This window comes from Triturus cristatus, chromosome 9 (assembly GCF_964204655.1).
Source record: "Triturus cristatus chromosome 9, aTriCri1.1, whole genome shotgun sequence".
Lineage (NCBI taxonomy): Eukaryota > Metazoa > Chordata > Amphibia > Caudata > Salamandridae > Triturus > Triturus cristatus.
Window position 1 is genome coordinate 357702328 of NC_140592.1, and position 25490 is coordinate 357727817.

Consider the following 25490-nt stretch of genomic DNA (forward strand, 5'->3'; position numbering starts at 1 on the left):
CTGAGGAGGCTTCCTAGAATCCGCGGCACTCCTGAGAACAAAAGGGTCCCTCCACCCTCCGCTGCACTCCCGCCTGCGTGTCGCTTGCCAACTAAAAGTCTAGAGGGACTTGGGGCTGAGGGGGGTGGGTGGGAAGGAGGGCGACAGGTCTCGGGTGGACGGAGTGGGAAAGAAGCTGGCGGGAGCTAGGTAAGGCGACTAAAAGGCGAGAGAGGCCTTGTGATAGTAAATGGGAGGGAGAAAATAGAGTTGAGAGTGAGGTAGGCATAGAAGAGTAAAATAGGGAGACGACGAGGGAAAATAATGTGGTGAAGAGGAGCGAGTGGTGGTGAATTAGAAAAAGGGTGAAAGGAAAGGGGGAGAGGAGAGAAGTGAGAGACAAGTGAATAGGAAACTCAAACGAGGAAAAGAGCTGAACAGGAGAGCCAGTGAAAGAAGAAACAAAGATACCGATAGGGAAAAAGACGAGCCAGAGGGTAAAGGAGTGGCAGAAACGAGAAGAACGCCGAAAAGGACGTACTGAGAGGCAGAAGAGAACAGAAGAAAGCGATATAGAGAGGGACTAAGAGGGGACAGAAGGAGACATATAGCTAAGGAGAGAGATACATAAACTGAGGGGAGGGGGACCTGGGCTGTGAAAAGGGACAAGATTAAGGAAAAAAGAAAACCCCAGAAAAAGGCAAAGATAAAAAAGGGAAAATAATGATTGGAAAGTTGATAGGAGATATTAAGACTAATAGAATAAAGAGGGATGGATGCAGTGAAACGCGAGAAAGTGGGGAATGAAACAGGTAAAGGTTCGAAAAGGTGCACTAGCAAGAGAGCAGAGAAAGAGAAAACATAAACTGGGGCATTTGGAAGTTAGGATGGGAAAGAGAGAGGGAGGAGGAAACAGAAAGAGGAAAGCAAAAGAGAGATTGTGACAGGGGGGGGTGTAGACGGATGGGGTGAGTCAAAGGGCACAGGAGTTTAGTGTCGTAAAAAATGGAGTAGTGTAGTAGTCGAAGAACGGCTGTACATTAAATGACATTGTAGGGAAGTAAAGCAAATGGGAGGCTAATGGGAAGAGAGGTGACACTGAGGTATGGACTATTCTAGAGAGAAGTTGGGCAGGAGTAAGTCACAAAGATACTGAGGTGAGTAAGTGAGAACCAGTGCTTGAAATGGAAAAATAGAAGTGCAGGTACTCTGTAACAGAGTACCTGCTTGTTTCTGAGAAGTGCCGGTACTTTCCTTTTAAAGGTATGGCATTTCCCTTAACAAGTGCCGGTACTTTCCTATTAAAGGTATGGCATTTCCCTTAACAAGTGCCGGTACTTTCCTATTAAAGGTATGGCATTTCCCTTAACAAGTGCCGGTACTCTCCCGTTCAAAATAAAAAAAAGTGCCGGTACTCCGTACCTGACAGTACCGGCCCATTTAAAGCACTGGTAAGAACGATGCAGAACACCTCTCCCGCCCACTTTCTCTTCCTTAAACCTGCAAACAGCAGAGAGTTCAACGAAACGCTCAAAATGAGCACAAATACAGTCAAAGTATCTATGTCAGATGCTCCATTTCCACTCAAGAACCTCGTGCTCGCAGACAGTATCAACACTGCACAGAAAAAAACATTATTAATCATCGTCACTTCCGGGCAGAGAGTCAAATTAACTTTACCATTGATTCCGTGGGAATATGAGATGCAAATTAAAAGGGGCCGTTGGTTTGTGCAGTTACATCATTTTCCACATACATATGGACTTGCCGTATGTTCCACATAACCCAGCATCAATCCGCTCAAACGGGTGAAAAGTTATTCAAATTGCTGTGAACGGGGTGCAGTGCCACGCCAGACAAACTGCAAAAGTTAAACGGCCACCGTTCAGCTGTTGGTTGCTGTAGTCAGGCAGTAAATGGGGTGACATTGTTTCTCGGATAGGTTGAAACATTACATGTCATATTAGCGAACTGTTCACATTCTTTAAGGTGCAGCACATTTTTTTTTTACTTTTCGTATAATTTAATAGCTCCACCGCATAATTTGGTCCTCAATTGCCACATAATTCCAGTAGCCCTGGGAATAATGCACCGATCCTGCAGTAATACACACAGCAATGTCAAAAGAGGTGTATGTAATGGCCCAGGCAACAGGACGATTGCGAAAGCACTGTGATTGGTTCCCCTGAAAATGTCGTATGGGGCTCCTGATTATCCTACACCTCTCGAGTGTAAAAAGAATGCAGGCTAAGAAGGGGGCCCAAAAGGGAGTAACCGCCTTTACACTCATGAGCCTACGCCAAACATCTTGGTGACTCAGTGGATTAAACAGACATACTGATGCTTCTGGACAGGAGAAGGTGCCCAAGATGGCGGAGCCCTTGTTTCGTAGTTGGTGTCCCAGATCAGGGGTCCAAAGTATGATGACAACACTTGCACATCCCACTGCGAAAAGGTGTCCTCCTATTAATCTTGGACCCTGCTACCACCACTAGATTTAGATGGAATGTACCACAAATAGCCGAGGGAAAGTGATACATTCTTGTTAGGGATTCTTCCAAGGTGTATGCATGGACAGCGTAAAAGCGTTTTTTAAATGATGGAATGTATAAGGGGCATAACATGCAGCTCTGTAGCCTTTGTGGTTTCAAACTAAAGAGTATCACTAAGTGATACATTCATTAAGTAATTAATTCATTCATTTATGCATGTATTTTTTTAACAACAGCACCATACAACATTTTGGTCGGAAATGTTGTACAATAGGGACTTTTTCAATCAACTGCTACATAGTACAACAGCCGCAACTCATCAGCTATGGTGGCGCAGTGTCGTCCCGCCCCCCTATCCCCCGCAAGCTGCCTTAAAATGGCAGGAAAAGGACAATACAACGATAATAAACTTTTTTTTGTTATTGTTTTATTTTTCCTTTTCTGCCGAATCTTTGGGGGCGGGCCATGGGGGACGACAGGCGCAGAAGGAGCGGTGTATCGGTGCGCCTGACGGTTTGGCCAACCACCTCAATACGGGAAAACCGTTATACGCACTGAAGCTGAAGCTACGTTGCTGGGTTGGGGACAGCAGGCAGTCTCCCAGTCTCCTTGGGAGCACAAATCCTCAGCGCTCTGGCCAATCCTGACGCTGCTCTCATGACATGAGAGCAGCGTCTGGATTGGCCATTTTGGCCAGGATTGGCCATTGTGGAGTCTGGGAGCCTGTGCCTGCGAGAAGAGCAGAAGAGAGCAACGCGGACGGCTGCAGGTACATTTTTTTTGTCCCCCTCGACCACTTCCCACCTCCCCACCCCGCCACTCTTCCACAGCACCAACTGTAAAGGTGCGAGAATGGGTGATTACTCATAGCAGCATGTTTGAGTATGGTATGAGGAATGATGTACAAAAGAAACCAACGCAAATCGGAGTCTAAGGACAAAACACACTGAAGCATATGACACAAACAAGTTTTCTGCCATGTGTTGCATCTTTTGAATAAAAACACATTGACACTGTTTGGTTGGTTGGCACTGTGCGCAGCTTATTATTCAGTGTGTTCAAGTAACACATCGGTTAGTTCTGAATTTGACACCGCCGTTATCAAAACAGGCTCCATTATTTCCAGTATTTATACAATGGGTTTTCGGACCACCTCTTTCAACTGCTGACTTTTCTTGATCAACCTCTTTCAGCCATTGGCTTGACATCTTGTCAATCATATTTCAGCTCAGAGCAGAGGCGCGTTTCTTTGTCACCTATTAATATTTGCTTTTTGGGAGTCTACTTCCACTTCAGTGGCGTGCATGCGTTGCAATGCATGAGCGACAATTGTGCAACTCCATGCCTCTCATTCTGTTGGTTCCTCTTTGCTAACGTATGGACAAATGAGCTTGTGCCTATCATTGTCCTGTTATTTTATGTTACGCAAATTCGTAGAGTGCGCTATCACCCGGGAGGATAACTGGGGCTGAGCAGGGGTGAGTGTAGTCAACCTATGACCTATTGGAACTATTAAAAAAACACGTCTCCAGCTTCATATGGAATTCAAGAAGTGAGGACCAGGCTTTTATGTGTAGTGGCGGGTAGTTTCATACTTTGGGAGGAAAGTAGGAGAATGCTTGACTGTTGGATCTGGTAACCCGTATGTGTGTGATGTATGCACATAGCGGTCCGGATAAGTGGAGGTGTCGGGAAAGTTTGTGAAAGCAGATGCAATTGTTGACTTATGCTAGGACAGTGTTATGCATTAAAAGTGTGGGTGAGGAGATTAAATTGTGCTCTTTTGTGTATGGAGAACCAGTGGAGCTCTTTCAGGTGTGGCGTGACATGAGTGCAGCATGGGAAGTTAAGGCAGATTCTGACCGCCGAGTTCTGAATGGTCGGCAACTTTCGGGAGAGTTTTTTGTTGATCCCAGCATAGAGGGTGCCACTTGAACATCTTCCTCAGCATCTTCAGGGTATAGAGGAATGAGGCAATGACAGTAAGACTTGGGCATTCATGTCAAGTTTCCTGTCAGTGACGATCCTGAGGTTCTTGTTCGAGGTGGTGGGGGTGGGTGTTGGTTCTAGCTCTGCTGGCCACCTGATGGAGTCCCACAGTGCTATGGTCTTCCCAAGGATCCCAATTTCTGCCTCATCAGTGTTCAGCTACAGACAGTTGGTCTTCATCGAGTGGGCGATTTCAGTCAATTCAGGCAATTTCTTTTTGTGTTTTAGCACATTAAATCCTGGCATCTATTCTTCGCCAGTGTTTGTTTAGCGTTATTTTCCTTTCATGTGCTAAATGATTAGCCTAAGTAAGCAGTGGAAGTGAAATCTAGCTGCGGGGTCTTAACAGAGTGAAGTTCCACAATCTGGAATCTGTGCTGGGCAGCTTTGGTAAAGTTAAAAGATTTATATATTGGAATATCATATACAGAAAAAATTGTCTGACACAAATATTTTATCCGAAAAATTGATTACAAAAATATCATATCATTGGGTGCTAGATTTTCTATTATTACCTCTAGACGGGTGATATATTCGCAAAATAATATTTAGTACACAATATATATGTCAAACAATATATGTCAATATTAGTTTCAAATGCTATTTGGACAAAAATATTCTGCTACCATTCACTTAGGAGGCCTTGAGTAGCAGATCTTAGGTTGCGAGTGTAACAACTGAGAAGTATATGTACTAGGCAAGAGCCATCACAGAATCTCCTCAATCTATTTTGTGGCGGGCACAATTATTTGGCGTCATGCCACAGGACTGCTCTTACACAATGAGACGTACCCTAATAGAGGGACACAATGGGGTAGCGGGACTGTGGGGAGATGTTTTTAGCACTGAAGATGCCTTTCAAGGCCTGCGTGCAGGATAACTGTGGAGGAATTGTTATATATCACTGAAGTAAGCAAAGGTTTAGCTTGGCACTTTTGGGCCCTTCAGGCAGACACAATAGCTGTGGGTTGACTCACCACCTCGCCATGCACTTGCCTCCCTTGAGGCAGCACTGGGTACTGTTCCAACTGGTTTGTATACCACTGGGAGTGGACTCCAGGGATGCATTTCTTGTAAGACGTTTCAAAAGTTGTCATCAGTACGCTTTGTGTGTGTATTGGTCGGAGAATTTGAGGGATATAACACCTGTTTCAAAACAGGCCACGCACCTTTGCTGTATAGCTCTGAGGTGAATGCACCAGTCAGGATAATTGCCAATGTTGTCACAATGGAGGCACTTAAAACTAGGTAAACAAAAAGGTGACATGGAAAGAAAAAATAAATACAAATGGTAAAAGGAAAATGAACACATAAATGAGAAACCACAACAAAGGGGGGAAAGCCTGTGGGTATATTAAATACAGAAATGAAAAGTAAACACTAAGCATTCAGGCAATATAAATCAACAAACAAAAAAGTAAATAGAAATAGAACAGTGAAGGGGACACCATAAAAGTGAAAGTGGGTTAATAAAAAGTAATGGCTGAAATGTAAAAGGACAAATAAATGTGGAAAAGGGTACATTAGAAAATGCCAATGAGATCATAGGAACTAAAAAAACGTAAATTTGAAAACAAAAGCAAAATGTTGTATAAAAACCTAAAGAAGTGAAATACAAGCAGACCAAAAAAACTTTGGAGTAGAAAAAGAAAAGGGAAGACTAAAGAGCAATTAGATAACGGAAAAAATGAAAAGGAGATTTAAAATGTGAAAAAGTTTTTTGAAAAACAAAGCAAAAAGTAAAAGAAAATAGTAAAAGAAAAGAGAAGAGCAACCTGAGAAGTAAAATTGGATATTATGACATCAGAAACCAAAATAAAAATAATAAAACACACTGGTCAGTAAAAGAACTGAAAAAAATGGGGGAAATGAGGAACATCACAATTGAACAACTAGGTTTAACAGTTCCACACTGTAAACTAATAGATGAAAATAAATAGATAATAAATAATGAGGTGAAAGCAAAGGCTAGGATGGAAGAGAGGGTGAAGAGGCCAAGGAATCAGTGAAAAGAAGGAAATTGAGAAATATTTAAGCAAAGTTTCTGAAAAAGGAAGACATTTGCTTAAGTAAAACAAAAGGGAGGGGTGCTAAGAAACCCGAGATAAAGTGAAGGAAAAATAGAAAGAATCTCGGGTGGGGGAGCGAGAGAGGAAGTAAGAGAGAAAAAGAGAGAATGTAAAAGTAAATGATGGGGAAAAAGAAAGAAATAAGATCCAAAGAGAAAGGAGAAAAGGGAGTAAAAGCTAGCAAACGTTGAACGTGTTAAAGAGAGTAGGAAAAGATGGCTATACCACAAAAAAAGAAAAACACACAAAGTAATGAAAGAGGGAACGAAAGAAAGAAACGCAGAAGGAAAGATATTTGAAACAAGGCTATGAGGTGACGAAAGGGAGTGTAGAGTAAAAAAAAACATACGATGCTACCTTCGGCAAAGAGAACGATTAGTTTTCTCTTAGAAAACTGAGCTGAAGGGAGCCCGCGTGTTGAGCGCTCTGCCTCATTTCCCTCGCGGTCTTGGGAGAGCAGTGTTAGAAGAATTTACTAGAATGACGCCATGTGGCGCGAGCTGCGAGGAGATGCTCTAAGCAGGGAAACAGTCCCAAGGGAGGATTTAACTTTCCAACAGGGATAAAGACATAATGTGACAATACATAGTTGTCACACTCACAGATATTCTTACTGCGACGTTTTATACCTCACTTACCATCTACTGTGAAGGACAAGTGACTCTTGATAACGCAATGTGCGCATTTCATCCAAATCTTAAGGATAAAAGGCTGAGTGAATCAGCCTGGATTAGAAAGGAAACATGGGACGTGTAGGTTGTGGCATAGAAATCCACCTTGCAGATTCCTGTCAGTGGACCATGAAACAAGCTGTTCCGTGTGTAGTCTTTCTCAAGGGTGGAATAGGGGGCGAGGGAGTGGTCATCTAGTTACTGAAGAGAGATTTCTAAACGAGACTGCGTTATTGAACAGGTTTACTAACTTCCATGGATGGAAGGTAATTTGAATCCCGCAGGGACCGGTGAAAGACTCTCAGGGTGGGCAGCGGGCGCTGCCAGGGTTCTTTCCTCCCTAGCCCAGTCTCTGAACGTACTGCCCAGGGTGGCGGCACCCTGCCCGAGGATACCAGCCGTGAATGGCACCGGCGCATCCTGCTCGGTGTGCCGGGAGATCCGCGACGGATCTGCAGACACGGCCTCTCGTTGGAGGACGGGGGAAGACCCAGGAAGGCTATTTGTGAAACGTGCCACACACAGTAAAGCTCAGGGAAAACAAATCGAATGTTTCATTTTATGGCAACCGGAAATATGAAATGTTTTTCATGTATTCTCTAAGAACAAAAAGTGTTGTTCTTGTTGTATATTGTTTGAGGGACGTGTGCTAGGGCCGCTAGAACCCCTCAGCCCCCCCCCCACAGCCCCCACCCCGTTTCAGTTTCATATGTGCTCCCCCCCCCCTTATCTCCTGTACCTCAAATGAATGTGTTAACTATTTGAGCTAAGCCTCAACGCCCAAGAAGCTGACCTCCAAAGATGACGCTCGAGGAGTCACGCACCTAAAGGCACTTAAAGGTGTGGTGGCCACTGGTTTCCATTTTGAGCTGTACCACCACAATGTTACCTTCCTCTGAGAATGCTTCCACAGCAACTAAACCTAATACAGCTCTTCCTCCGCCCCTTCCCTGGTTACCATCGGCCATTTTCTACAAGAAGAACAAGACTGGCATCTCAACGCACCCCCTTCTTGGGTGACCAGATTTTGAAAACCAAAAAACAGACATTTCGCAAAAATAGAAGGAGGACTGTCATTTTATATCAGCCGAGGGGCACAGAATGACAGAGCAGATAAGTACTAAGGAAATAAAATGTAAATTTTAACCCCAGTATTTTATCTGCTAATTGAATTTCTTTCTGATAGGAGCTGCTTGCTAGTCCTGTTTTCGGACACACAAAAAGTTCCTCCCACTGTTTTCAGCCAGCCCTCTCTGAAAACCGGGACATGAGCCACATTTGCTTAAATCTGCAGGAACAGGTGGTGAAAAAGTGGGTCGCCTGGTCACCCTAACCCCTCTCACCCAACCAACACCACCTCTGTCTTCTGCCTCCACTATTTCTCTAAGTAACTCTCTGAGGTACCCGTAATACCCTGCTCCTCCTAGCCAGAACCGTTTCCCTCCGGGGCCAGTTTAGAGCTCTCGATTGCTGTCAAAATTACCCTTGTCTCCTCAGTCAACCACACTTCCGCCTCAAATTCACCTGCTACCCCTGAAAGACACCCAACGTCAACCCCAAACAGCACAGCAATGGAAGGAATGCTTGATTTAGTCTCAGCCGCTGGCAGTTGCTACACTGGCATTCCACTCTATTGTTTTTCACCCACCATGCCACTCTAGGCAGAGTAAAATCTGCTTGTTCCTACTCTAATAGGAACACCCTACGTGCGGCAGGTATGCCCAGATCTGGTGCCCACTGTGACACAGAACTCATGCTACACCTCACTGATGAGGCATATGTAGACTGAATATAGCCTATGGTTGCCAGTGGTCCATTAGGAGAGGACCTGGACTGGTAAGTCAGATAGGACTGTTTCCATTGGCCCAGGATCAGGAGATTTGGCTATAGAGGCATGTTTGGCAAAACAAGACGGACATGAATACTGCCCAAGCAATTGCCAGTGGTTGAGATGGATTCCTGCACTCCACCCAGAATCTTTCTATTTCCCCAGGCCCCTCAAAGTGCAATGGATAAGTCCACGAGGAGCCGCCCTGTGATCACTGTGTTGTAGATCTCAAGGTATGCCTCACTGAAGAAGCCTTGTCCAAACTCAGTTTGGGGGTGCTTGTTTTTTTCATCTAAAGGGATCCATTAAAGCAGAAGCCGATTTGCATAAGTTGAGAGTTCCTTAGCGAGCAAAATAAAATGGGCTTTAATACAGCCAAATAATTACCAGTAGCTGAGATTGTCAGACATTCACTTATCATTTTTTTACTCCAATAATAACTTTGCTCCTTCATAAACCCACTTCCCTCCTGAACTCCACTTCTCCCTCCCCAAAATATTTTTATTACCCTAGAATCGCACTTTTTCCAGTCCCTGACCCCAAAATAATGTCTGTCCCCTAAAACCCTCCAGTAATTCATCAAATGTGCAGTACAAGCACCCCCCCTTTCATCCTATCAGGGTATAGCGGTGGTTAATTTGTACGCTAATGAATGCCAGGCCAATACAACTGAGGCCATGCACTATGGATTCAATCTCAGGCCTCTTATCCACCACCAGAGGCGCAACTAGAGCCACATTTCGGGGGAGGGGCACCCAAAAATGTGTGTGTGGGGGGTAATTCTTCCAGCAATATGTAGAGTGGAGATGCAGAAGCTCTAAGAAGGGGTGCAAACACAAAAAAGCCTCGTTAGCAAGTAAATGGTATTTGTTATTTTAAAGACCTGTGAAGTACTCAGGTGCGGCTGTGTGTGTGCCAGGGAAGCTGTCTGAGCCCGGGCTGCCACACACGAGGGTGGGGGGGGGGAGCCTAATGGGCGTTACGCACCTGTCCACCACCAGACACTTAATTCACTCTTGCGGGTGTCTGCTTTATCTTTTTTTCATGTTTCCCATGTTTCTCCGACACCCCCCCCCCCTTGTATTCTCACTCTATTGCTCTGGGTCAAAGTCTGCCGGCCCAAAATGAGTGCTTGCGTGCCCCAACTGACACCACCGGCTCAGACTAACCACGCATTAACCCCCTTTCTCCCCAAAATCGTGCACACCGTCTCACGCAGTCACATTGTACCCAAACTTGACACCTACATACCACCATTTATCTAATACACCCATTTCCTTAATCTGTTCTCTACGCACACTCAACCCCCCCCCCCCCCCCATTTCGGTAATGTCCTCTCGTTCGGTCACCAAACTCCCTAGAATTGTTTCGTTCTGCCCCCACCCGAACGCTAGATCACCGTTTTCCCTCTTGCCTGTCCCGCCACGATGTCTTCCCATCACGTCTACCCTGCCAACGACCCCCCCCCCCCCCCCTTAAGCCTCACTCTCTATAGGTATTCGCGGTATGAGCTCATCGGACGGAAAAATAACTCCCCCACGCCCCCCCCCCCCCCCCCGCGCTCTGTCTCCAGCGCCTGCAGTTCACCAGAAATCTCTTCTTTCCAAGAAATTCGGCGCTCCCCGGGCAGCCAATCAGAGCGCAGGTCGGACATTTTTAAAGGAATCCAATTATAGAACGCTGGAAAAAGGCAGCATAAATGCTTCTTGGTAAGCGCCGTGGTATTTTAGCAGGTGGTGAAAGAGGGGCTGTATCTAGGGTCCACATCCGTGGAAGTCCCTCCGCCTCGAGAAGAAAGAGGTGGGGGGGCAGAGGCCCCCGGAAATCATTAAAGGGTCTCGCGAAGGGTACTTCGAGGCTTCCAGCGTACTCCTCAATTCTAGAAAACAGGCCTTAGGGGAACGTTAAGTAAATGTTCTCGATGATCGTCGGAGCCGCGTAGAGTAATTCAGAGCACATTTGTTTTTCCAAAATAACAGTAATAACACTTTAGAAATCCCGAAAAAACGACCCTACATTTTTTGAGGCTGGATAACTCGCAGGGGCGTCGTTCGGTCAGTGAGATGAGGGTGGCTTCAGATTTCCCAACAGTCAAGCTGGCATTGTAAATTAAAATCCAGTATAAAACGAGGAGGGCGCATGAGAGAGGCTTAAGGAGCAGTGGAAAGGGAGGGGAGCACGGATTGATAGGAGCGCTAAGGGGCATATTATCAAGAACGGCGTTAAAATTATCGCCGCTTTAGCGGCAGTCGGCGATAAGGGGCTTGATAATATGCCCTTGAGAATTCCAATAGAAGCCCATGTTCTGGTGTGAACCTGGGCTTCATTTTGAATTCTCAAGGGCATATTATCAAGCCCCTTATCGCCGCTTTAGAGGCAGGAAAGCGGCGATAATGTTAACGTCGTTCTTGATAATATGCCCCTTAGTGAGAGAAAACACCAGGGCGCATATTATCAAGCCCATTATCGCCGCTTTAGTGTCCGTTTTCGGCCGAAAAGCGGCGATAATTGTATTGCATTATTGACAAGGGCGCGCTAGCGCATGTTTCCAAGTCTTAGCGCACATTTTCATTATGCATCCCATCGCATCGCTAATGAATGCAAAGTAGGCGTGCCTGACAAAACTTCACAGGGAAAGTATCGCTAAGGCAGCATCGGGATATTAACAACGAGGCCCCGTCTGGCGTAGCGATAAACATAATCACGCTAACGCCTTGGACCTGCACCTGCGCGCCATGAGAGGTACTCTACCTGTTTTAATTACATTTTGGCAGTCCACGCGGCACCCCTTTACACTGACCTGCTCCCTGCTGACGAGAGGCAACTACCTCGAAACACGTGTCCAGGGATGGCTAATGCGACACATACTTTTCTACATACACCGTGGCATAGGCGTACTCGCCGTCGCCACTACATTGACCACAGTTCCTTGGGGCAACTTGCTGGTGTGACGAGCAGAGTGCGACCAACTTCTGATTCATTTATTACGGCTCCCTTGAGCCAACGGGCTGACGAGCCTTGGACCTGCACCTGCGCGCCATGAGAGGTACTCTACCTGTTTTAATTACATTTTGGCAGTCCACGCGGCACCCCTTTACACTGACCGGCTCCCTGCTGACGAGAGGCAACTACCTCGAAACACGTGTCCAGGGATGGCTAATGCGACACATACTTTTCTACATACACCGTGGCATAGGCGTACTCGCCGTCGCCACTACATTGACCACAGTTCCTTGGGGCAACTTGCTGGTGTGACGAGCAGAGTGCGACCAACTTCTGATTCATTTATTACGGCTCCCTTGAGCCAACGGGCTGACGAGCCTTGGACCTGCACCTGCGCGCCATGAGAGGTACTCTACCTGTTTTAATTACATTTTGGCAGTCCACGCGGCACCCCTTTACACTGACCTGCTCCCTGCTGACGAGAGGCAACTACCTCGAAACACGTGTCCAGGGATGGCTAATGCGACACATACTTTTCTACATACACCGTGGCATAGGCGTACTCGCCGTCGCCACTACATTGACCACAGTTCCTTGGGGCAACTTGCTGGTGTGACGAGCAGAGTGCGACCAACTTCTGATTCATCCGTGGAAGTCCCTCCGCCTCGAGAAGAAAGAGGTGGGGGGGCAGAGGCCCCCGGAAATCATTAAAGGGTCTCGCGAAGGGTACTTCGAGGCTTCCAGCGTACTCCTCAATTCTAGAAAACAGGCCTTAGGGGAACGTTAAGTAAATGTTCTCGATGATCGTCGGAGCCGCGTAGAGTAATTCAGAGCACATTTGTTTTTCAAAATAACAGTAATAACACTTTAGAAATCCCGAAAAAACGACCCTACATTTTTTGAGGCTGGATAACTCGCAGGGGCGTCGTTCGGTCAGTGAGATGAGGGTGGCTTCAGATTTCCCAACAGTCAAGCTGGCATTGTAAATTAAAATCCAGTATAAAACGAGGAGGGCGCATGAGAGAGGCTTAAGGAGCAGTGGAAAGGGAGGGGAGCGCGGATTGGTAGGAGCGCTAAGGGGCATATTATCAAGAACGGCGTTAAAATTATCGCCGCTTTAGCGGCAGTCGGCGATAAGGGGCTTGATAATATGCCCTTGAGAATTCCAATAGAAGCCCATGTTCTGGTGTGAACCTGGGCTTCATTTTGAATTCTCAAGGGCATATTATCAAGCCCCTTATCGCCGCTTTAGAGGCAGGAAAGCGGCGATAATGTTAACGTCGTTCTTGATAATATGCCCCTTAGTGAGAGAAAACACCAGGGGGCATATTATCAAGCCCATTATCGCTGCTTTAGTGTCCGTTTTCGGCCGAAAAGCGGCGATAATTGTATTGCATTATTGACAAGGGCGCGCTAGCGCATGTTTCCAAGTCTTAGCGCACATTTTCATTATGCATCCCATCGCATCGCTAATGAATGCAAAGTAGGCGTGCCTGACAAAACTTCACAGGGAAAGTATCGCTAAGGCAGCATCGGGATATTAACCACGAGGCCCCGTCTGGCGTAGCGATAAACATAATCACGCTAACGCGCCATTAACGCTAGTTTCTATTGTCTGTTAACCACATCCATGCTCAGGACGGCTCCCGGCTGTCATGAGTCACGGTAGTCGTGTGCTCATGACGGCCAGGAGCTGTCCGACCGTTGCCGCTCTGCCCACGCGTGGCTAATTCCCCGCCTGTGCGGGCGAATTAATTAGTGGGCGGAGTTCGGACGGCTCCCGGCCTTCACGAGCACACACCCACCGTGATTTATGACGGCCTGGAGCCGTCCTGGGTACCTGAGCGCCACGCTCAGCCCCGCCCCACTTGCATCGCGGTGGAATTTGCCACGCGTGGAAGGGGTTAAAATCCTGATTTAGGCATACCTAACATGGGAGGTGGATTATGGGGACACGGCCACAAAGTGGTATCAACAAGCTTTTCGCCGTTTTTCAGTAAACATCGCAGATTTTCCAGCGATGTTGTCCCATTTCCCCGCTATCGCTGGAATGTTTTTTGCCATTGCGCTAAGCGTTGTTAATAGAGCGCTAGCATGGCGATGAATTCCAGCAATAGCCAGCGTTAGTAAAAAAAAACGTGCTAAGCGCGTTCAGTGATAATTATCGCTGCTGCTTGATAATATGCCCCCAGATTTTGTCAAAATAACCAACAATTTTTAAGAGTTGGAAAACAGAGTGAGGGAGAGTGTGTGCACGTTTTTATTCTGTGTATATGTAAACATCACTGGTGAAATCTTACATGCACCACACCATACCCAACTGAAACCACTTTTACCCAACTATTCATCAAAAAATATATTTATTAGGGGTGTAACACCCCCTGGCACTACGCTCTAATAACGTACGTGTGTGTGTGTCTTTCTACTGGAAACCAATTTTTAAAGTGCAACATTATTGGATGTTTGTTCACTTGTCTGCGCTCTGCATCATCACTACTCCCACTCTGCCCCCTTCACTCTGGGCAGCAGTGGTGAGGACACTTTGGCAGTGCCGGACAGGCATTTTATTCCACTGGGCATTTTTCTGGTGGGCTAGAGCCCACTTTGGAAAGCCCAGGGCCTCTCCTGGTGCCTCTGTCAGTCCCCCCCCCCCTGATTCCCCAGGATAATTGCATCAGGCACAGGAGGCTTCAAGAGAAGGAGAGCGATAGAGGGTGAGAGGGAAGTGGCAGAGGGAGAGAAAGGGATCAGAGAGGAGAGAATGGATGGAAAAAGTGAGATGTGCGAGGAGATGAAGGGAGCAGGGTTGGTTTGAGCATTTTTGTCAGGGTTGCTTTGATTCTCAATCCATTTCTGCGCTTGGGGATTTTCAATAGGTCTGTCCCCAAAACACTGGTCATGTTAATATGATGTCAGGTGATACAGCAAACCTGACATGCTACTGATTTGCCACCAACCCCACAACATACTCATAAATACGTGTTTCTTGTAAAATCCCTATATAGAATAAATACTAGTGCATGGTGAGTGGTTGTCTTGGGGGAAAGGATAGGTACATTATTGATCCTGATGAATACCCCAACGTAGTGGCACATAAGCTAGGGCAGAAACATGTTTACATTCACATTAAGATAAACATGATCTTAATCACCCCATCTACTACTTGTTTTAAAATTGTGCTCGGTAGACTTTAATAAACATTGTTTGCCCCATTGCTTATCCACTTTTATTCCCATTGAATAACTAAGGTATCACCACTTACTTTTAAATGTACCTTATGGTCGACAATAACAGAAATATATAACTTTTAAATAAATACTTGGTTGCCTGCTGAGTTCAGTTATTCTTTGTCCTGTGAGACACTGTTTATGAATTTCTCAAGCATGGGGTTACATTTCAAATGTATTACCCCCAGGTCCCTCCGTCCTCGACACCGTCATGGACAAGTGAGATGTAACTATCTCACTGACAGAAAAAGAACGAAGGAATGCTGGACCTACCCTTCCCCCTCCCACTGGGAGTACTTCAGGAGTACCGTCCCAGCATTCCTCCTGTTCTTTTTCTGTCATCCTGACAGTGTGAGGACGCGGCAGGAGCGGGGGCGCTCCTGCCTTCTTTCTGGATCGCGCGTTGTGGCTGCTGGTTCTTACCTGGTGCCGGCGGCCCTTCGTTGTTGGCCTCTCACTCCCTGCTGGGCTTGGGGGGAGTGGCGCGGGCCTCTCCATTTTCGTCAGCCTCGCGGCGGTGTAATACCGCGTTGGTTACATCTTGGCCCGATGGCCGCCTCTCCTGGCCTGCCGGGCTTGCTGGGGGGCGCGGCCGAGCTGTTCCTCTGGATTGGTTGGAGCTACTTCCCCGGCCGGAAGTCGTCATGCCTGACTTCCGGTTTTTGATCGTGTGGACGGAAGTCAGGCGCCTCGAGGTTACCGGCTTTGGGAAACTCGTTATATACGAGCGTTTGGGGTGAGTACTGCATAGCGGTTGTTATCTCTGGCGATTTTGCTGTTGTTGGTGTGTTCTTTACGATGGGAAAGCATTCCAGGAAAAGACATCACCGGGAGAGGTCTTCCTCTTCTTCTAGTGCTTCCAGGTCTCCCTCACCTGCCAGGTCCAGGCGCCGTGATGCTGGTGCTGATGCGCATATTAAGCGCTTGATCAGGGAAACTTTGACTGAGATGGGTGATGTTGGATCCCGTCGCAGGTGTCCTGCTCCTGTTTCTTCGGCCTCTAGTGGCGATGAGTCTGCTGGTTTGGGGGATGAAGAGTTGAAGGGCAAATATGTGGACAAGGATGCTATGACCATTATTGTGCAGCATGTTAAAGAGAACATGGGGTTCCCTGACGGGGACGCACCTAGTACCTCTAGGGGCCCTTTGTTGCGACAATTTCAGAGTGCTGCCACTGTCGATGTACCTGTCCATCCCTTCATCAAGGATGTTTTGAAGCGCGAGTGGGCTGATCCTGATCGCATTCTGATTCCGCGATTCATGACTAAACTCTATCCTCTGCAGGATATGGCTACTGAACTGCCTGATTCAATTCCTATTGACTCGTTTGTGGCTAGTTTGGTGGGGCGTACTTCCCTTGCTGAAGATGCTGTGCTGAAGGATCCGGTTGACAAGAAGGCGGATGTGGCGCTCCGTAAGGTGTATTCTGGTTCCCACCTGGCCTTGAGGGCGGGCATCTACGGAACTTATGTGTCGCAGTCCCTGTTGTCTGACCTGAAGTCTCTCTATCAGTCTATGGATAATGCCACGGACTGTTCTGGTTTACTTGAGCAGATTGAGCGTCAAGTGGAGCTGCTGTCTGATGTCTCCTTTGACGTTGTGCGTGCTTCTGCTCTGTCCGGGGGGGCTTGTGTGGCTGCACGTCGCAGTCTTGTCCTTATGGACTGGAAAACTGACTCTGCGCAGAAAGCATGCGCTTTGAGGTTGCCCTTTCAGGGTACAATGTTGTTTGGGGGGGAGTTGGAGGCGAAATTGCACAAATTGTTTAAGGAAAAGAAACATTCTTCTTCTTTTAAAGTCTCTGCTACTGCTCCTGTCCCTTCTAAACCCAAATCTTTCTTTCGCCCTGCTTCTCGTAGGCAGTTTGTGAGAGGCCAGGGTAGGTTTGCTTCTGGCCGTGGTCGGGACTGTAAGGCTAAATCCCCTCCCCCTGCCAAGCCACGTTCCTGACTCTTTGGCGGTGGTTCCCGGGTTGTTGGTTGGAGGGCGGCTGCGCTTCTTCCTGGATGCCTGGGTTCAGTCTTGTTCCGACGTCTGGGTGTTGGACATCATTCGCCAGGGTTATGTTCTGGAGTTTACGGCTCCTCCTCCAGACTCGGGTGTACGGCCGACTCCTTGGCCTTCGAGTCGTGTGAAGCGGTCTCATCTTTCTCTCGGGATTCTGGACCTTCTTCGGAAGGGTGCCATTCAGGAGGTTCCTCCGTTGGAGACGGGGTTGGGTTTCTATTCCCTGGTCTTTCTGGTTCCAAAGAACACGGGGGGTTTCCGCTTGATTTTGGTTATGAACAAATGGGTGGCCAAGATTCCTTTCCGCATGGAGACCTTGCAGAGGGTGATTCCATTGGTGCTGCCGGGTCACTTCATGTGTACCCTCGATCTTCAGGATGCGTATTACCATGTCTCGGTCCATCCTCGTTCCCGCAGGTTTCTGCGGTTTTGTGTTCAGGGGCGTCATTACCAGTTCATGGTGTTGCCATTCGGTCTCCGGTCGGCGCCAAGGGTGTTTACAAAGGTGGTGGCGCCTTTGGTCGCGTGGCTTCATCTCCAAGGGGTGATGGTGTACCCCTATTTAGACAACTGGTTGATCCATGCTTCATCTCGGGTCCTGTTGCTGGAGGCCAGGGAGGTGGTGTGCTCGGCGTTGCGGGCCCATGGTTTCCTAATCAACTTGCCCAAATGTCAACTGACTCCGTCACAGGACATGGTTTTCATTGGGGCCCGCTTCCATTCGGATCTGAACCGTGTGTTCCTCCCCGAGCCTCGGGTTGTGACGTTGGTGAACCTTGCTCGTCGTTTCCGGGTGGGGGGTGCCTTTCCGGTGCGCCTTTGGTTGCGTCTTATGGGTCTGATGGCGGCAACAGTTTTTACGGTGGCCTGGGCACGTTTTCATCTGCGCCCCCTTTGGGTGTACCTCCTGTCTCTCTGGGATCCCCTGTCCCGTGACTTGGATGTTCTTATTCCTGTGTCTCCGGTGGTCCTCCCGGTTCTTCTTTGGTGGTCTGTGAGGGATCATCTGTCTTTGGGTCTGCCCCTGCAGTCTTCTCCTTCTCTGGTCTTGACGTCGGATGCCAGCGCCTTGGGTTGGGGGGCGACCTTGGGGTCTCGCTCCCTTCAAGGTCGTTGGTCCCTCCTGGAAAGCCGCCGGTCGTCCAACTGGAGAGAGCTCACGGCGGTGTCCCGAGCTGTGATGGGTTTTCGGGATCTGTTGCTCGGTCGGAACGTGTTGGTGCAGTCTGACAATATGGTGACGGTGGCTTATCTGAATCATCAAGGGGGGATTCGTTCGGCTTCTTTGAATGCGATAGTGGTGCCCCTGTTTTGTTGGGCGGAGGGCCATCTGCTGTCTCTGACGGCGGTTCATCTTCGGGGAGTGGACAACTTTGTGGCGGATGCCCTGAGTCGGTGCTTTCCGGATTCTCTGGAGTTGTCTCTCACCCCGGTTGCGTTTCGGCTTGTGTGCAGGAGGTTTGGGCATCCCTTTCTGGACCTCTTTGCCTCCCGGCACAATGCTCAGCTCCCTCGGTTTTGCTCCCGGTTTCTGCAGGAGGGTTGCTGGGGGGTGGACGCTCTGTCTCTCCCGTGGCCGTCGCGTCTCCTCTATGCCTTCCCCCCCTGGCTCTGGTTCCCAGGTTTCTGGCCCGTTTGTGTCAGGAGGATCGGGAGGTGGTGGCAGTCCTGCCGTTTTGGCCTCGGAGGTCTTGGTTTCCGACGGTGCGTCTTTTGGCGGTGCAGGGTCCCTGGTTTTTTCCCCTGTCTCCGTCTCCACTTCGGTCTTCCCCGTGCCTGTCACTTCTCCGGTTGCGGTTGTCGGTGTGGAAGTTGAGAGGCAGGGTTGGAGACGGCGCGGTTTCCCGGAACATTTAGCGGTGGCTCTTCAGCGTTCCCGGCGGCCTCATACCCTTAAGGCTTATGATAGGCATTGGGGTTATTTTGATCGTTGGTGTTCGGCGTTGGGGGTCTCCCCTTTGTTCTGTTCCTTGCAGGTTGTCCTTCAATTTTTGTGGGAAGGTTTCGAGAAGGGTTTGGCTGTGTCTACTCTGCGGGCCCAGTGGGCCGCTGTTCGGGCTTTTCGTTCCCCGTGGGGGAATCTTTCGGATATTGAAGACTTGGTTTCTCGTCTTCTACGCAGTTTTACTGTTTCTCGGCCTGTTCCTCGTCCTTCTTTTCCCCTGTGGGATTTGCCTTTGGTCCTGCGGGTTTTGATCGGTCCTCCTTTTGAGCCTTTGGATGTGGTGGATTTAAAATTTCTCACTCTCAAGGTGGTTTTCCTGGTGGCTGTCACCTCTGCTCGTCGTCTTGGGGAGTTGGGAGCCTTGATGGCGTGGCCTCCTTTTCTTTCCTTCACGGAGGAGGGTGTGGTGCTCCGACTGGATTCTTCTTTTGTGCCGAAGGTTTCTTCGCAATTTCACAGATGTCAGGAGTTGGTTTTACCTGCCCTGGGATCTGTTTTGGATTCTCCTGGTGGTCCCCAGTGGTCTTTGTTGGATGTGTGCAGGGCTTTGCGCATTTATCTGGACCGTACGGCGGTTTTTCGCAAGTCGGACTCCCTTTTTGTCTCCTTTGGTGCGGTTTCGCTTGGGAGTAAGGCTTCTTCTGTGTCCATCGGCCGTTGGCTGAAGCAAGTCATTTCCTTGGCCTACTCTCTGTCTGGTTCTCCTCCTCCTTTGGGGGTTCAGGGTCGTTCTACGAGAGGGGTGGCTGCTTCTTGGGCGGAGGTTCAGGGTGATCCTCTCTCTGAGATTTGTAGGGCTGCCACGTGGGCCTCTTCCAATACTTTCATCAGGCATTATCGCCTCCTCAATCTGTTGGGGGATGATGGAGGTTTTGCATTGGGGGTGTTGAGCTCTGTTCGCTCCTAATGTTTTTTTCTACTTTATTTCCAATAAATCTCTGGGTTTGTTTGCTATCCTGGTGGTTTGTTGTGTTTTCTGGTATGAATGCCGGTGTTTGCTTTGGTATTTCTCACTTGTCCATGACGGTGTCGAGGACGGAGGGACCTGGGGGTAATGTCCTATTACTTACCGGTAATCTTCATTACTCCGGGTCCCGTAGTCCTCGACACCGTCATGACTTCCCTCCCTCCCTCCCTGTCTGCCGGCCTTCATTGGGGCTTGGTATTTCAGGAGGAATGCTGGGACGGTACTCCTTAAGTACTCCCAGTGGGAGGGGGAAGGGTAGGTCCAGCATTCCTTCGTTCTTTTTCTGTCAGTGAGATAGTTACATCTCACTTGTCCATGACGGTGTCGAGGACTACGGGACCCGGAGTAATGAAGATTACTGGTAAGTAATAGGACATTACATCAAGCTTTTTTGTCTCAATGGTCGAGGCTCTTTTTCAGGTTTCTTAGATATCCTTCTTAGTCACACCCATCATCGACCCCTTCCCACCCACCTTCCCACTTCTTCCCACTTAGAGTACTGGTGTGTACACAGTACTTGGGGGCATATTATCAATTCCCATAGAAGCCCATGTTCTGGTGTCAACATGGGCTTCTATTGGAATTCTCTGTGGCATATTATCAAGCCCATTATCGCCGCTTTAGCAGCAGTTTTCTGCCGGTAAAGCGGCGATAATTTTAACGCCTTTTCTTGATAATATGCCTGTTAATTTGTAAAAAAAAAAAATTCTATGGCCCAAGATTTAGCTAAGAAGCCCCCCGGGCACGCTATTGTATTTCGGTGTCAAGAATACCAAGGATGGCTAGTCTTAAATCGTTTTAATCCCCTGCCAGGCACTCCCTGCCCCTTTATCCCACTCTTGTAGGTCCCTGCTTTTACTGTTTGCCACCTTCTTTCCATCTTTCCCTCCTTTCATCTTTATTTTTCACTCTCCTGTACAAGGGTCAAAGTCTGATAAGGAACAATAACTGACGTTGCCCAAAAATGAGAACGTTTGGGCCCGACATGCAACAACCAGCTCAAATTAAGCACTGTGTGCACATTATTAACAGAATTGAGAGCATAGTAGAATGATGTTCATTTAGTATCTGACTGAACTCCTAAAGAGATCCCTATACAGTGTGGGTGGGCCCTCTGTTATACATGACAGACCTTGCGGAGTGGAAGAACTACAGACGGGGCGCCGAAACGTAACTATGGTCATCAGGATCTGAGTTCATTATTTATAGGTAAATCGGCACATGTTCGGCAGTACCTACTATCTATGATTGGTCCTCTTTCCCTCCCTTTTCCTTTGACCACAAGACATAATTTTTTCTTTTTTTTTCCCATTACATATTCTCAGCAGCTACCATTCTTCTCATTTCATCTTCCTGACCACCCCACCCCCACTCCACCTTCTCAGTCATGGAAAAACCTATAAAGGTGAAGATAAAATAAGAGTATTTATTCATACATGTATTATTTGTTATGCAGAACGTAGAGTAGAAATGGTGAAGCAAGAGTCTTGCTCTGATATTCTTAAGTCCCTCACCCTTTTTTTCCCCTGAAAGATGCTGGTGTCACGAAACCAAAACGAACCGAATAAGTGAAAATTAAGCTTTATTTCTTTTCTTTATGTTACAATAAAGAACACCAGTTAAAGAATAGAACAATGTTTTCATCATTAATACTTTTAATCCTGTAACACCAGTTGAGGGTCTCAGTAGAGTCCCTCGAAGGTTTGTGTTGAAGGCTGGGTACGGGGTAGGGTTGAGTGTACATTTAGTTCTAGGGTTTTGGTTTGGGTTTGGCTCATGGTCTTCTTGGAGGATGTGTGCTGGGTTTGAGGCGGGTCAGTGGACTCAGAGTTGAGTGTTTTGGGGCCTTTGCTATGTCTAATGTTAGATTTCCTCTAGGAATGTGTCTCAGACTCAACCTCTCTGAAGTGTTCATGGTGTTTTCAGAAACGTCCACCATCTAACACACCCAACAGGGAATTGGAAAGTAAGGGGAGGAAGTAGCACACCTTAATTCTTTGCAGTAAAACCGATGTTTCTTCCCCTTCTACCCCGAGAAAGTACTTTTCACGTTTTTATTTTTTTTCTACTGCGTTGCGGTCCAAAAAAAAACACATTGTAAAATAATATTTGCTGTGATGGGGTGAGGGAGAGCAGGCAACATACCAATAACATTCTGCTGGGAAAGTGTTTGGATTTTCGAGAGGGTAAGAGAAGTGGGGAGAGAGAGAGAGGGAGAGAGAGAGAAAGAGAGGGAGAGAGGGATAGAGAGAAATGTGCCAAATATCCCTGTATGTTTATGCACTGATCGTGAAGTACGGAATGTGCTTAGAATCCCCAGAAATATTACATCCCGCTTCCTAGTTTCGTTTTTTTTCTCTTTAGTAAGATAATACTGTCATTTGGAACAAAGTAAATAGTATTCATGTTCCTTCTTTTTTCCTTCTGTCAAAGTTGAGTCAACTGAATGATGCAAGGACATTTTATGAGGTTGTGGAGTCAAGCAGTGAAAAGGCAACATTGGTTCTACCGTCCAATTCCCAAAACAGCCTTTCTCATCGACTTATCATGACTTTGAAACATGGATTCGTGAGTTCTAACTTCTAAACATGGTGTTTCCATGTCATCAAAAATGATGTGATTGTGGGCAAGTCACTACATAGCCTTGTAGTCCAGATTTTTAATATGTACAATGTAAGATTGAATGCAATATTAAAAACTAACTATACTGTGTGATAGCTATTAAATGGACCATCTCTCTGAGCCATTTATTTTCTGTAGGCTGGGGATTATGGTCTGATATATTATTAATAACAGTAAGAATATTATATACTTTTTCAGAATTGTATCCTCCTTCCCAACGGGTCCTTCTGTGAACCCCAACACTCTATTCTCAGTAAATCTCCACTGTCTTTCTTTCTTCACTACACCATAGCGATTACCATGAGATCTTGGAATCACAAACACGTGGGGGGATATTATCAACAAAATGCGATAAATATCGCTAAGGGCGTTTAGCGCATTTTTTTTTATCGCCATCTATCACTGGTTCACATCGCATCATTAGCGGCCTATTATCAAGGCGCCGCTAAGATGCGATGTGAAAGCCAGCGATAGAGGGAGAAATCCTGCAATAAAGCCAGTGCGATTAAAAAAAGCTTGCTAATAGGCAAGCGTGGTCGTAACCTGACTATCCAGCTCCCTTGTAATGTATGGCTAAGTCATATTTCATTTAGGCGTTAGGGAAATAAAAGCGCTTATCGCACGTTTTTTATTGTGTCGCTGGATTCGGGCCGCATTGGTAATAAGGCGATGTTGTGTTAGCGACCGTTTTCATGGACTTTAAGTCAGGAACGCCTACCTTGCATGTCATTAGCGATGACATGCAAGGCGTAATTGAAAACGGTCGCTTACATTATCAAGCAAGCGCTAAAGCAGTTTAGCGCTTGCTTGATAATAGTGCGATAGAATTATCGCCGCTTTTCGCCTGAAAATGGACGCTAAAAGCTGCGATAAGTCTATAGCAAGACCTTGATAATATGCCCCCAAGCTCGTTCACATAGGCCCCAGGTTAGGGTAATAGTTTGGATTAAACTTGAAGAAAAGGCTAGGGTAAAGATTTTGTTGGGACTTGGGTGATGAGTAATAAAAGGGTTGGGTTAAAGTGGGTGTAAGGTTTTTGTCCTGGACTTTAGTAAGGATAAAGTTTAGTCAAAGTTGGAATTTTTCTTCAGGTTATCCTTAAATTGACAGTGTTGGGGATAGGTTTAGGGTGAGAACTCTCCTAAAAGTTAGACCTGCAGGTAGGATTAGGGTTTGGAGTAGTGCTATGAAAGGTGTTATGGTTAAATCTAGGAAAAAAAGCATGTCAGGAATGTTCTTCATTTTGGTAATCCTCGTAAAAGGCTTCTTCAAAACTGTTAATGCAGTGTTAAATGTTCTCTCTTTATAGCCCAGCTGTGCTTCGAGGATGTATTTCTTTTTTTATGGCAGTGATCCCAGAACACAACTAAACATGTTTTTCCTTTCTTGGCCGCTCGTTTAAAATAATATTTTCCCCATACTTTTATTAGAGGGTTTGTCTGGCGAAGTTCCTATCCACCGCGTTTTTCTTCTGATTCTTCTGTTTCTCATGTGCTTCAATACCCTGTTCCTCTTCTCTCTCTTTGATATGATTTCCTTGTTACCCTCTACAGTTCCTAAACTACTTGTTTTTCACCTGTGTAGTCTTTCTTTACCATACCTCGCCCTCTTTTTCGTTATTTTTCCCTTCTGCGTGAGCAGTGAAATTGTCAGGGGAGTCGGGAAAATACAATTTTGCTGCTGGTGAACTCCTAGTCCACTAAAAGAAAATGTTTTTTCCCGTTTTATTTTCTTCTTATTTTGCGTCCCCTGCTGGTGGTTGAGGCCTTACCTCGCCCGCCGCTTGGACAGCCCCTCTACCTACTGCCTTACCTCTGTCCTCTATCTTCTAAGCATTCTCTGTCCTACCTTTTTTTACTCTTTGCTTTCTCCTCAGTCTCTGTTCAGCTTTTGTCTGTCTCTGCGCTCCTTCTCATCTGAAGTTTTCTCTGTACGTCCTCCTTTTCTTACACGTGCATGTTCTTTGCTTTGCTGTGTTATTTCTGTGTTTCATTCCCTCCCTCTATTTCCCTATCTGCTTCCTTAATGTCGGCATCCTTTGCTCTCCCTGATTCTTTCGGACATACGTCGCTCTTTCCGCTCTGCAGTTTTTTTACGCTCCGAATTTTCACCCGCCTGCCGTCCCGGTAGGCTCCGCTCTTCATCATTTCTACCTTCTGCCCCTGTCTCATCAGCAGTCGGATTTCCCTCGCTGCTCCCTTGCTTCTCGTACTATTCCGGCGTTTCCACGGTCGCCATTTTCCTCTGCCTTTCCTCTGTTTACTCCAGTTTGGCTCAGCCCTCCCGTGTGCGGACCTCCTTTCTCCCCGACAGCGCCTTCTTTTTCCTTATCAGCTCCACCCTTCCCTTAGCTCTTCGCGCTATCCGGTGCACTCCCTCCTCGTCCGCCCCTGCCACAGCAGAGATTCTCCTTCTCCCCCCACACTCGTGTGCAAAAACAGAGGGCACAAGGGAAGGAACGTCGTCGTTTTTTTCAAGCTAGATGTAATGCTCAAGTTCAGGGTACCAGAATACCTCGAACCACCGCGTTAGATCAGGTGTTATGCCTTCATTGTGGAAAAACACGACCATTGCCCCTTTGCTAACCTCTGGCGCCATCTAGAGGCACTATAATTCACCGTCTGAAGCATGCTCCTTGCCCATTCCTTCTTAGGGAATGTTGCATAAAGGAAAACCAGAGTTCCTAGTTAAGTCAAGTCCCGGCTTTGCATTTGCAACCTCTGTGGCAAATGTGTACATCAGTGGTTCTTA

General features: G+C 47.2%; 1 protein-coding gene across 2 annotated transcripts in view; it reads right to left on the reverse strand.

Annotated features, from left to right (window-relative positions):
* The window catches only part of LOC146797925 (uncharacterized), a 196854-nt gene extending 171686 nt beyond the window's left edge, over positions 1 to 25168 (reverse strand). Inside the window, exon 1 of one of the 2 annotated variants that reach the window (XR_014968556.1) lies at positions 24588 to 25168. The gene's annotated coding sequence lies outside the window, so the exon portion shown is untranslated. The remainder of the gene's footprint in view (positions 1 to 24587) is intronic. The other variant, XR_014968558.1, reaches the window with a different exon arrangement.
* Positions 25169 to 25490: the final 322 nt, after the last annotated feature.